This window comes from Carlito syrichta, unplaced genomic scaffold (assembly GCF_000164805.1).
Source record: "Carlito syrichta isolate Samal-C Ts95f unplaced genomic scaffold, Tarsius_syrichta-2.0.1 Scaffold303299, whole genome shotgun sequence".
In the NCBI taxonomy this organism is placed as follows: domain Eukaryota; kingdom Metazoa; phylum Chordata; class Mammalia; order Primates; family Tarsiidae; genus Carlito; species Carlito syrichta.
The window spans coordinates 9262-18522 of NW_007247395.1; positions in this window are offsets into that span (position 1 = coordinate 9262).

Consider the following 9261-nt stretch of genomic DNA (forward strand, 5'->3'; position numbering starts at 1 on the left):
AGCATTCTAAGCTTTGATTCATATTTTGGGATTGGATGCTCCCCCCAATTCTCTTTCCCCAACATATACGGATTTCTTTGAAAAATCAAACTGTCATTTGAGACTAAGATGGAAAGGAAAGGCAGAGTGTGTTAAATTTCTGCTTGTCTTGAGGGCATGGTTTTTATTAAGCTCTCTGCCTTTCTTGTAGGGAACAACCCTGTGGGCCTGGGCTTATGTTTAATGTGAGCTTTTTTGTGGACATGGTCTCCTTCCTATTCTCAGGGTCTTTTCATGATTGCTTCATAGTAGCGTACCCAAGTCATGGCAATGTCCTTGTAGTGCCTTAGCCTTCAGCACTTAGTCAGAATTGTTAACAGAGTTGCCTTCTGTTGATTCTGATGTTGCTTTGGACCAACAGAAATGCATGGGAGATGGAGAAGTTAGAGAGGACAATGCATTAGAACAGTGGTTCTTCAACTTGATCTCACTTCAGAAGCCCCTGGAGGCTTGTTAAAACACAGATTTCTGGGATTTATCCCATATCTCCTGATTCAGTAGGTTTGGACTGGGGCCAAGCAATTTATATTTCTAACACTTTTCAAGTGATACTGATGCTGCTGGTCCAAAGACCACACTTTGCAAATCATGGCAATAGAGAATGAAGGAAAATTAGCTTTATCACTCATTATTTTTTGCAGATTTATACATCTCTTGAGCACAGTGCCTGGCCACACAGTAACTGCTCAATCCATGTTAGTAATGCATATTTTGGTTTGTATACAGTGATGCTTATCCGTTGTGCCTTTCCCTTTGCCAGCCTGTTTCACTATAGAAAGAATTACCTGTGTAAGGGCACTTAACTGCATTTGCCTGGTTTGGCAAGCTCACGCTCTAGAGACTCTTATTTCTTTCTTTGTCCTATGCCTGTGATACAGGCAGCTGTGTCAGATTTCTACCTGATGTCTTAGCTCATTTTGTGTTGCTATAAAGAAATACCTGAGCCTGGATAATTTATAAAGAAAGGTGCTGGTGTCTGTTTCTGCTGAGGACCTCAGGAAGCTTCCACTCATAGTGGAAAGCAAAGGGGAACAGGCATCACCTGCCAAGAGAGAGGAAGAATGAGGGGAAGGAGGTGCTAAGCCCTTTCCAACTGTCAGCTCTAGCGGGAACTAACAGAGGGAGAACTCACTCATTAGTGTAAATAGTGCCAAGCCATTCAGGGGTTTGCCTCCATGACCCAAACACTTCCCACTAGGCCTCACCTCCAACATTGGGGATCCAATTTCAACATGAGATTTGGAGGTAACAACAACTCCATCTGTATCAACAACAATCCCAACTTGTCTTGGTGATCTGAGATCATGCAGTAGGATGCTTTTTTCACTCATTTATTCTTTTTTGAAAATGAACCTTGAGAATTCCTTTAAAATAGATGATCACAAGTTCAACAAATCGCTTATTACTTTGTTTTTAAAATCTGCATAATTTACTGATGTATAAACAAAAGCAAAAACTGGGGTGCTAAATCAAGACCAAGCCTTTCTTTAGGCTTCTGCAGCATACACTTAACTTGAACTTGAAGAATGACTTAAAGTAACACATCAAATGAAGAGTGTTCTGCTTTGGTCATTATTCTAACACTTTGACTTTATCTTCTCTCCCAAAATAGGACCAAAGACTTCTGGCTTAGAGATAAAATTATAAGTTTTTTGTGATCCTATTACTCCCAATTAATTCTGAAAATAGTCTCTGTGATTCTTTTCTGTCTTTGTTTCAAAAGAAGAGCGAGGAATCATATTGTTGTAGGTCTTTGTTTAACCACACCAATAAAAATGAAAACAGGATAGAAAATCTTCCACATTCTATTGTTGTTCCCCGTAGCATGGCATAACAGGCACATTATTAAGCTGCACTGAGTGCCAGATATTTGTTTTTCACTTGCATGAAGTAATTTACTTTCCTTAATTCTAGAAGACCAGGTTGTGTCTTTGTTACAGGTGTTAAACATAGTGTATGCTTTCCCCAAGATGTAATTTCTAAATGTTAGGTTGTGTCACATAAAATTGCAAATATTTGACTTTTTAAAATCAGCAAAAATGGCAATTTGATATGATTCAACCTAATACTTTTAAACAATATAGTTTAAAAATAGAAATATAAAGTGATTTCTTAAGGCATTTGATTATGATGATGATGATGACTAGCATTTATACAGGGCCTGCTATGTGCCATATACTTTATATGTGATTTCTCATCAACTCCTTTTAACAACCTTAGGAGGGACCAGGTTTGGTGGCTCAGCCTGTAATCCCAGCACTTTGGGAGGCTGAGGTAAGTGGATTGCCTGAGCCAGCGGGTTCAAGACCAGCCCGGGAACTTGGCAAGACCTCGTCTCTACAATAAATCAAAAATTAGACGGGCTTGGTAGTGCATGCCTGTAGTTCCAGCCACTTGGAAGGCTGAGGCGGAAGGATCGCTGTAGCCCAGCAGGTCGACGCTGGGGTGCCGTGAGCATGCCCCTGCACTCCATCCTGGGTGATGAAGTGAGACTCCAACTCAAAAATAAATAAATAAGTAAGTAAGCAAATAAATAAATAAAACCTTAGGAGGTAGGTACACAATACTGATATCCTCTCTTTATAAAGGAAAAAAATGGTATTTCAAGAACTTGCTCGAAGTCATATACATTAATTAGCAAAGCTGAGGTTCCAATCTAGATCTTGCTGATTCCAAAGCTAGGGGTTTTTCCAACTCTGTCTCCTATACCTTACCATAAACAATCGGTAAGGCATAGGAGACAGAGTTTACTGGTGACCATGTGCAAAGGTAAGCTATCTTGCATCCAGCTGTAACTTTGGCATAGAACTTGGTGTTATATTCCACTATCCCCTGGTTCTAGGCTGTCTTTCCTCCCTTTTACTGGTTCTATTCATTTTTGGAGGAATTCTGGAAGAGGGAGTACTAGGACGAGACACCTACATTTATTTTCTTCCTAGTGTAAGCTGGGGGAGAATAGGTAGAGGAGTGGGCCCGAATGAAGCCTTGTAGCTGGCCCAGTCTGCAACATTATGACAACTTTCTGTGTTTTATTTTTCCCTTTGATTTGCAAGACTAAATAATAGATCAGATAATCAAACAAGGGTACAGCTTAAATTCTGTTCTCATATACTCGACACAACTCTAGGGGCAATTTTGACCCAGATGTGCCTGCTTCTGTGAAATCTGGTGAATAAGCAATTTCTCTGAAAAACTGATGATGGAACTTGCTTCTTGTGGTACCAATGATACTTTAATCAGAACCTATTTTAAATGGACACCACATAAGTATATAATGGTTATATTCCATCCTGTGTATAGATAACAATAATACACTTGTTAGATTTTTGTAAATAGAGCATATGCTAGGATTCATTACTTTTTAAAAAAAAAAGTATGTAGAGTGAAGAAAAATGGAAAATGCAAGGTAAAGATTTATGAGATTTTTCTGGCCAATTTTTAAAAGTGACCTTTTCATTTATTTATTTATTTATTGAGTCTGAGTCATACTCTGTCACCCAGACTGAAGTGCAGCAGCATAATCACAGTTCACTACAGCCTCTACCTCTTGGGCTCAGGCAATTCTCTCCCCTCAGCCACCCAAGTAGCTGGGTCTACAGGCATGCACCACCATGCCTGGCTAATTTTTTGATTTTTTGTAGAGACAAGGTCTTGCTATGTTGCCCAGTCTGGTCTTAGACTCCTGAGCTCAAGCAATCCTCCCATCTCAGCCTCCCAAAGTGCTAGGATTACAGGCATGAGCCACCACCTCCAGCTAAAAAATTATTTTTAAAGTAAGATTGAGGCATAAGGTAGGAGCAAGCTAGAATTCTAGTTCATGGAAATGCAAGGGATTCTGACATAGGTCTATTTTTGAAGCATCTTGTTAAGAATAACAATCTGAAATTAGACTTAAAGAAAGAGAAGGTTGGAGAGGAAATAGGCAGATTCAGTAGTTTGACCTTTATGCATTTGAGGTACCCTTGAGACATTCTGTGGGTTTGTCTGGAGCTTAAGACAAAGGTCATGACTGGGGAGAGATTTGAGAATCCTCAGAAAAAGGCAGAGATGAAACCTGAGGGTGAGATGAGCTAGTACAGCTGTTTTGAAACTGGTTAATAATATAGATTCCTTGGTCCTGCCTTTGGAGATTTTGATTCAGCACATCAGGGATGAGGCTCTGTTCCCCCAGCCCCCTTTTATTTAACAAGCTCCTCAGGCCATTCCGATGTGCAGCTAGGTTAGTTCATGGGTTCATCCATCAACTCAGGATTTGGCTGTTGCTTTGTTGCCTCTAAAGGGGATCATAAAATGTGAAAGAGTCTTCTCCTGTCCTTTCAAAAGAGGTTAGTTTTCAAAACAAAGCAAGTGCTAGAGATACATTTTAAATAAATATTTATAAAAACCCCAGAAGTAGTAGAGCCATTTCCATTGCAATCCTGGGTTCGATTTGTTTGTCTTTTTAACGAAAAAGGAATTATTTTGTATGTGTGGATTTAACCCAGACATTGAATGGGTAATTTCTGCATATTTTCTAAAGTCACAAACGGAATAATAATTTTAGAAGTTCAGAGTGCTGGGCTAATTTTATTTCAGAAGTAGAATATCCTTAGCAACTAATGGTGGCTTCTGCACTAAAAGTGCTATTTTATTTCAAGAAATAACAAGAACAGATTTTGTGTTACTCACTTCTCACCATAGCCCTATGAGATAGGAAGGGTAGGGCAGGTTTAATATCACCATTTTGTAGACAAGAGACCTGTGCTTGGGATGATCTCAGTCCAAGGTCCTTGACATTCAGTCCCCCAGTAGAATCAAGAAGAGGAGGAGTGATGGATAAGAGATATATATGTGCATGGGCTTTGAAACAGTTTTACAAATTTGCAGGCGGATGGTCATCATCATTACAAGTTTTCCCATAAGGGGAAAATTATTAAGCACTGTCTTGAGAATCACATCGTTCATGCAAAACTGTTTGCAGGCTGGACTGACTCACAGAGTTGGCTCTTAATATATTGTGTTGTTTTCAATATAATGCCTTCTCCTAAAATAGTATTAATTTATTATGAGCTGATGAGGGAAGGCATGTGAGTGTGTATACAAACTAGATTTCCTTGACTGTTCTTTCAATGATAGAGGGCTTTTACACTTAAAAATGTACTCATTTTATGTACCATATTTAAGATTAGAGTACGTGATCCCATGAAATGATGTTTGTATCCAGACCTTCAGCAAGTTAATTATTCATCTGCATGTTCTATTTGTATCAACTCTGGTGTTGGGGAAGGAGTTATAAGACTTGGGATTTATGATTAAGAGTATTAAAGTGTATAATTAAGTGTTTGGGAATGGCAAACAGAAATGAGGGGGGCAACAAAGGTTTTTTTTCTTCCCCAGGCTCATTTTCTGTTTCTTAGTTAATTGCATTATCTCACTATCTTTAAACATACACACATACAACACACACGTGTGTGCATGCACACACACACACTTAGATGGTTAATTTATTAATGTGCAATTAAACTTAGAATACACACTTCATGGAGACAACACATAAAAAAAACAAGGCTTAAGAGACCTATTAGTGAAGTTCATTTGGGTGCCTGAGGTATAAAGAATCTTTACAGCCTTGACAAAATGTATCTCTAAGTGTTCTTTGTTTAACCGAGATGTGCTAATACATGTTGTGCTGTATTTTAGTGTTCTTGACCTTTTAATTAAAATCCCTTGAAATGAAACCTTCAAGAGATTACATAGATTTAGTTGAAGTCACCAAAGATTGGCATTTGTTAAGGGTAATGCCAGTTTTGCTGACTGTTTTTTAAAAACATACTTGCTATTTCTTTCCCTAGAGGGAAGGAAGGAAGTGTTTTTTTCCTGCATGATTTTATAAAATTGCTTTAGATTTTATATGACCATACTAGATTCCAAAGCAGAAGGATATATGTATAAACACATGTCAGCAAGCATATCCTAATGAAAAATAAGACCTCTGAACCTTTATTTTTATCAAAGTAAGGAAGGAAACAAGCAACAACTTCATTGCTTAGAATACTCTCAATTGAACATGACCAAAATTAGAAGATGTATTTCAAAGAGTTTCTCTGCTGGGACCACCCATCCATCTAATTTCTATGTCTATTTCATATGGAAAGCTCATGATGATAGACATTTCTCTTTGAATATAAAAAAATCCCATTGTGAACTCTGTTGCCACAATTTTTTGGTAAGGTGTTACTTACAAGAAAACTTGAGAATTTATTGATCAATTCTGCTTTTCCTACTTTGATTACTAGTGGTTGAATCTCCTAGTTCATTTACTGGGGAGATTTTTGTTTATTCAGTTAGTTGCTTGTGAGGGAAGATGTCTTACATGAGTAGAATTCAAATGAAAGCAGGGATGACATAATTGCAGCTTGGAAATGGGCTAGATGTGCTTAAACAAGACTTACCCCTCATTAAATGGCTGTTTAATGCTCCCCCTAGCAAAAGAGGTAGACTTCAATTTGATTTAGCAATCCTTCTCACAGACATTGGTGGTCTTCTTCCATGATGCTTTTTAATTTATTTGAATTCCAGGCAGACTTCTGGCACTGTTTTGTTATCAAACTGGACCTTTCTACTGCACATAAGAAGTAGGCTCTTCTAAACACTCTTTCCAGAATGCACTTCAGAAATGTTCTGTTTTTGCTTTTTGAATCTGCAGCTTATGCTATTATTTGCAAAGCCTTTCACATGCACTTTTTTATGGTTTGTATGTTTCTCTTTTTAAATGACCACCAAAAAAGATTTCAGAACAAATGAGCCCAAGCAGGCTAGATTGACAGTACTCATCAACTTACTATCCAGCTCCTGACGCCATAATGACCATACTTCAGAGTTGTGCATGCTTGATTGCTACAATGCAGCAGATGAAATCAGATTTAGAATGGGGCTTGGAATTCTTTGCTCAAGTCTACAGAAATCTGAATACTTGGTTTGTAATCTCTAATATCCAGGCTGGTCTGTAATTTATAAAATATTGCCTAGTCTCTGTGTTGAAGAAACAGATATTTGTGTGGGACATCCAGTAAAGCCCTTTAGGTCTGGAAAGAACTTGAATGGTGAAAAAAGTCAGGTAAAGTCAAACTAATTTTCCAGTCACATGACAAGATAATTATTATTATCTGGTGCAAATACTGAATTTGACTATTTGAGTGTTGTGTGTGTGGTTTTTGTTTGTTTGGGGGTTTTTTGGTACTTTCTCAGGTTCCCCAAGGCAATCAATCTTTGGCGGGGCAAATAAAGAAAGGATTACAGGTGCCACAGGTCAAAGAAAGTACAAGGTTAATTGGCCATCTCTGTTTGGATGGTGCTGCTATTCTAGGTAGCTGCTTGTACACCAGTCAGAAATCAGGGGCTTCTCTCCAAAGTCATTTATGTTCCTTTGTGTTGACACACTGACTTATCAGGGTACCTGGAAAGCAATAGAGTGTATCGTTCTAGACTGAGGGGTAGAAAAATGGCTGAAGGAAAACTCTTATTCTTTCTGCAGTCTCAGACTTTACTTTTAAGGCTCCGGAGAGGTTACAGGTATCTGAACTCCCTCATGAATATAACATACATTCCCAAAGAAGAGATACAGGAGTCACAATCTTATCAGAGAGAACCGTGCCAGCCTTGCCTGGGGGTGAGGGAATAAGTATCAAGGAGAGCTTCCAGGAGAGAAAATGCCGAAACTGAAGCTTCAAGGGTCAGTAAGGATTTAGCATGTAAAAAAACAGACAAGAAATACAAAAAGAAAAAAGAAATTTCAGGCATACAGAATAAGTAGCATGTACAAAAGCTGTGTGGCATACATACTAGACTTATAAAGATGAATATGATATAAGCTCTGCCCTTGTGGAAATCAGTCAGTATGCTACCTATTCTGACTTGCTTTCTCAGTAATGATGATGACTTTCTCCTGATATACTCAACTTCAAGTCTTCTGCCCAGGGTCAGCTTCAAGACTGAGCAACCCATGCAGTCACACAAGACCCTACACTCAGAAGGGCCCAAGACTTGGTTTAATGTTATGTTGTTGCCATCTCTATAAATTCTTAGTATTTTTTGAATAAAGGGGTCACGGTTTTGTTTGGCACTGGACTCCAAAATGATTTAGGTGGTCCTGCTGGTGTCCTGTACAACTTTAATGAGTGTCAACCCAAGACAAAGCAAAAATATCCACTGCCCTTTCTGGTACCCTTTTGTCTTTTAATTGCCATCCCAGCTCTGTCCCAGTGAAGGAAGCTTCAAATAGACTCATCCTTACCCACGTTTAGATAACTTAGTGGTTTTCCCTTCCAAGAACTATTTATCTTCTAAAAGAGGATAGCAGGCAAAGGATAGTGTTCAAAGGAATTGGTTTTTAAGGTGGACTTTTACAAACATGGTGTTTATCAAAGTTATAACAGCAATGACAGCAACAAAAACATTTAAACTGTGTTGTTACAAAGCTCATTCTTGCATACTATTTCATTCACAAGGCACAAGCACTCGAGTGGCTTCTGAGTTCTTTTCATAAAAAGGTAAATCAACAACCTAAATGAATGGGCTAAGCTCCCCAAAACAAGCATGTTCGTCATGTGATCCATGGGGGTCAAATACTTGTGCTCAATAGCTAGCAATGTTAGTGTTGGCTGTAGGAAAACTGAACCCTGATTCTTCCTTCCTTGCTAGCATTAATTAAGGGGAAAATTTTGAGAACCAAATCATCCAAGTCCACTGGCCCCAAGAGGCATGGACCAGGCTCCCTCTCTCATGAACACCATCATTATACCATCTGCCTGACTGGGACCTCTTTTAATCATTTACAATCTGATATTTCAGAGAAAGTTGGTTTTCTCTGTTATTTTAGCTAGATCAATTTGAAATGAAGTATGAAATCAATGTGTTACTGAGCTCCAGATTAATTTAAAATTGACCTTTACTCACTTGTGTTAAAGAAGCAGTATAAAAAGAGATGTCTTGAAGTTTTGACAAACAAGCACTATAAAAAGAGATGTCTTGAAGTTTTGACAAACATGCTCTACTGTGAAAAGATTGTCAACTTAAGACTTCGGGAAACTTATTGTAATTTTTCTTCAGAAAGAGGACTTTTTTCTCTTAATAACTTTTGGGGGATTGAAAGAAGGCTGAAGAGAGATGGAAGAAATTAGATTTAGCAATCATTTATGCACTTAAAAACAAAAACTAATAATACACGTGTTCCCTAGTCTTTAA